This window comes from Salmo salar, chromosome ssa06, assembly GCF_905237065.1.
Source record: "Salmo salar chromosome ssa06, Ssal_v3.1, whole genome shotgun sequence".
Classification (NCBI taxonomy): domain Eukaryota; kingdom Metazoa; phylum Chordata; class Actinopteri; order Salmoniformes; family Salmonidae; genus Salmo; species Salmo salar.
Genome location: NC_059447.1, coordinates 66,534,697 through 66,539,933, shown reverse-complemented (window position 1 = coordinate 66,539,933; position 5,237 = coordinate 66,534,697).

Here is a 5,237-nt window from a genome sequence, read left to right as displayed (position 1 = left end):
TCATAGCAGCCACATACAAACACCATGATAATTTGCTCTTTGTACAATTCCTTCTCGCATCTACGTGCTCTCCTCATCTCACTTTTTCCCTTGGCTTGTGGAATGCTAGCAGCTACACACAGCATACATCGTTGCCGCCATTTTAGCTAATGTCATAGTCAACATAGCTAGCTACTATAACTAACGAGTTAATAAACCCACTACAATAATGCAATACAATGTACAGCAAGCAGTTTAGCAGTTACACCGGCAGGCCCCAGTGGCAATAAATGTGTAAAACCAAAATCTTACCTTGATAATATATTCAATTTTATTTGGAACAGCAAGCCACACAAAATTAAAATGGCCTATTTATATAATGCATATGAATTAAGAGGACAGAAATTATGAAATATTAAAGCATTAGAACTTTTACTAAAGGCTTCAGTCATAGAAAAGTTATACTTAAATCCAAACTGGTTCTCTAGCAGATGAGTAAGAATGTCTCGCCCCATGTTCAAGAATGGCCTTTTTCCTTTTATTCAGATTACAATCTCCAAAATATTGCTATTTTTAAAGTTGGTTGCAATAAAAAGTTGGTTGCAATTTCAAATAATACAACAAATATTATGGTTAAACTCAAATATTCTAATTGATATATATTTTTTTATAAAGTATAATCTTTGTAAATGATATCATAGGACCGGTGCAGTTATGTCACACATGCAGCTAACAAAAATATATGGAAATGTCTGCTCTACCCAAAATTACAGCCAACTAATTGCAGCATTACCGCAAAAATGGAAGAGGGAAGTGGAAGGGGATAAAGTAAGGAACTTGTCTGTCGGCCCTGCATTAAAGACCAAAATTGGTTAAAGAAAATTGTGATACATAAAAAAGTATACCAGTTTAATTTAAGAAGCAAAACTGACAGTTGTGCCATATAGTTGGGAAGAGATTTGCGATGTACCAATTCCACGGTACATGGTTTATGAACTGATATGCAAAATGACACCGGATTCCAAACTTAGAATTTTTCTATTTAAATTATACAAAATTCTTGCAACCAATAGAATGTTATATACTGTATATGGGGGATACAAAATCTGCAGATTTTGCTGTGAAGAGACAGAATCATTATATAATTTGTTTCGGTACTGCCCATATGTAACTTGTTTTTGGTGGCAGGTCCAGGAATGGCTAAAGATTTGCAACATTTACCTGGAGCTAACTCTGTAAATAGTACTGCTGGGTGGTTTGAAAAGTCATACTCAATCGATCAATAATATAATAATAATTTGAGCAAAAAAATGTATCTTTAATTTACAAGCTGTAGAAACTATGAGAATAGAAAGGTTCAGAACTTTTGTGAAACATCACAGCACAGTTGAAAAATATATGGCAAATAATAAATGGATTTGTAAAATATACTGTGCCTGTAAAATGTAAATAGGTTCAGAACTTTTGTGAAACAGCAATTAAAAAATATGTCAAATAGGGTTGAGGGAATCTGAAGGATGGGATTCAAAACAAAACAAACATAACTATTGTAAAATACATCGTGTCCGTAAAATGGAAATAGTATGTATAAGTTGGAAGTAGAAGCCTAAGTGGTGATGTTCCTTAGTTTACTCCAATTAGGCTAGGGTTGGAAGGGTTAGGGGAAAATAATCAAATAAAAAATATATATACAGTACCAGTCATACGTTTGGACACTCATTCAAGGGTTTTTCTTTATTTGTACTATTTTCTACATTGTACAAGAATAGTGAAGACATCAAAACTATGAAATAACACATATGGAATCATGTAATAACCAGAAAAGTATTAAACAAATCAAAATATATTTTAGATTTGAGATTCCTCAAAGTAGCCACCATTTGCCTTGATGACAGATTTGCACACTCTTGGCATTCTCTCAAACAGCTTCCCCTGGAATGCTTTTCCAAAAGTCTTGAAGGAGTTCACACATCACTCTGTGGTCCAACTCATCCCAAACCATCTCAATTGGGTTGAGATCAGGTGATTGTGGAGGCCAGGTCATCTGATGCAGCACTCCATCACTCTTCTTCTTGGTCAAATAGCCCTTACACAGCCTGGAGATGTGTTGGGTCATTGTCCTGTTGAAAAACAAATGATAATTCTACTAAGCGCAACCCAGATGGGAAGGCGTATCGCTGCAGAATGCTGTGATAGCCATGCTGGTTAAGTGTGCCTTGAAATCTAAATAAATCACTGACAGTGTCACTAGCAAAGCACCCCCACACGATCACACCTCCTCCATGCTTCACGGTGGGAACCACACATGCGGAGATCATCAGTTCACCTACTCTGCGTCTCACAAAGACATGGCGGTTGGAACAAAAAATCTCAAATGTGTACTCATCAGACCAAAGGACAGATTTCCACCGGTCTAATGTACGTTGCTCGAGTTTCTTAGCCCAAGCAAGTCTCTTCTTCTTATTGGTGTCCTTTAGTAGTGGTTTCTTTGCAGCAATTCGACCATGAAGGCCTGATTCACCCAGTCTCCTCCGAACAGTTGATGTTGAGATGTGTCTGTTACTTGAACTCTGTGAATGTAACGGCTCGGGCGTCGTAGTGAGGAATCAAACACAGGAAGCAGCGAGCACAGGGTAGTGGCTTTTAATAGTTGCAACAGGCGAGCACACACAAGCCACCCCAAACAGCGAAATAATGCGCACACAAAATAATGAGTCCCAAACACAGGGGAAATAACATGCAGCGCAAAAACAAACGCACAAGCGTAACCCCAAGCACAACAGGAAAATAATCCCGCACAATGAACAAGCAGACCAGCTAACACTAATAGCCCCGCTAATCACCCCCACTAAGAACAGGTGCACACAATCACACACAGGGGGGAAAACAAAAAAGGGAAACAGTGGCAGCTAATAGGCCGGTGACGACGACGGCCAAGCGCCACCCGAGCAGGAGGGGGCGCCACCGTCGGTGGGAATCGTGACAGTGAAGCATTTATTTGGGCTTCAATTTCTGAGGCTGGTAACTCTAATGAACTTATCCTCCATGGCAGAGGTAACTTTGGGTCTTCATTTCCTGTCGCGGTCCCCATGAGAGACAGTTTCATCATAGCGCTTGATGTTTTTTGCGACTGCACTTGAAGAAACTTTCAAAGTTCTAGCGATTTTCCGTATTGACTGACCTTCATGTCAGTCAATGATGGACTGTAATGATGGACTGTCATCTCTCATTGCTTATTTGAGCTGTTCTTGCCATAATATGGACTCGGTCTTTTACCAAATGAAATGCATTCCAGGTGACTACCTCATGAAGCTGGTTGAAGGAAGCTGTCATCAAGGCAAATGGTGGCTATTTTGAAGAATCTCAAATCTAAAATATATTTTGACTTGTTTAAACTTTTGTTTGGTTACTACATGATTCCATATGTGTTACATTGATGTAATTTTATCTGAAACATTAAAGCTGATCTACCTTCCATTACTCTTGACTTGGAAGAGTTCCAGTGTTGGATAGCCATATCCAACTCTGTTTGAGTAGGCTAAACTAGCTAGCTGCATTCGCTAGCTAGGTAATTCAAAGTGAAAGAAAAATACTATGAAATGTAGCTACAGTGAGGGAAAAAAGTATTTGATCCCCTGCTGATTTTGTAAGTTTGCCCACTGACAAAGAAATTATCAGTCTATAATTTTAATGGTAGGTTTATTTGAACAGTGAGAGACAGAATAACAACAACAAAAAATCCTGAAAAATGCATGTCAAAAATGTTATAAAATGATTTGCATTTTAATGAGGGAAATAAGTATTTGACCCCTCTGCAAAACATGACTTAGTACAAGGGCAAAACCCTTGTTGGCAATCACAGAGGTCAGACGTTTCCTGTAGTTGGCCACCAGGTTTGCACACATCTCAGGAGGGATTTTGTCCCACTCCTCATTGCAGATCTTCTCCAAGTCATTAAGGTTTCGAGGCTGACGTTTGGAAACTCGAAACTTCAGCTCCCTCCACAGATTTTCTATGGGATAAAGGTCTGGAAACTGGCTAGGACCTTAATGTGCTTCTTCTTGAGCCACTCTTTTGTTGACTTGGCCGTGTGTTTTGGGTCATTGTCATGCTGGAACACCCATCCACGACCCATTTTCAATGCCCTGGCTGAGGGAAGGAGGTTCTCAGCCAAGATTTGACGGTACATGGCCCCGTCCATTATCCCTTTGATGCGGTGAAGTTGTCCTGTCCCCTTAGCAGAAAAACACCCCCAAAGCATAATGTTTCCACCTCCATGTTTGACGGTGGGGACGGAGTTCTTGGGGTCATAGGCAGCATTCCTCCTCCTCGTTAACACGGCGAGTTGAGTTGATGCCAAAGAGCTCCATTTTGGTCTCATCTGACCACAACACTTTCACCCAGTTGTCCTCTGAATCATTCAGATGTTCATTGGCAAACTTCAGACGGGCATGTATATGTGCTTTCTTGAGCAGGGGGACCTTGCGGGCGCTGCAGGATTTCAGTCCTTCACGGCGTAGTGTGTTACCAATTGTTTTCTTGGTGACTATGGTTCCAGCTGCCTTGAGATCATTGACAAGATCCCCCCGTGTAGTTCTGGGCTGATTCCTCACCGTTCTCATGATCATTGCAACTCCACGAGGTGAGATCTTGCATGGAGCCCCAGGCCGAGGGAGATTGACAGTTATTTTGTGTTTCTTCCATTTGCGAATAATCGCACCAACTTTTGTCACCTTCTCACCAAGCTGCTTGGCGATGGTCTTGTAGCCCATTCCAGCCTTGTGTAGGTCTACAATCGTGTCCCTGACATCCTTAGAGAGCTCTTTGGTCTTGGCCATGGTGGAGAGTTTGGAATCTGATTGATTGATTGCTTCTGTAGACAGGTGTCTTTTATACAGGTAACAAACTGAGATTAGGAGCACTCCCTTTAAGAGTGTGCTCCTAATCTTAGCTCGTTACCTGTATAAAAGACACCTGGGAGCCAGAAATCTTTCTGATTGAGAGGGGGTCAAATACTTATTTCCCTCATTAAAATGCAAATCAATTTATAACATTTTTGACATGCGTTTTTCTGGATTTTTTTGTTGTTATTCTGTCTCTCACTGTTCAAATAAAGCTACCATTAAAATGATAGACTGATCCTTTCTTTGTCAGTGGGCAAACGTACAAAATCAGCAGGGGATCAAATACTTTTTTCCGTCACTGTAGCTAGCCATCTCTCTCTCTCGCTTCTCCTTTATTTTTTAAGAAATGAATTT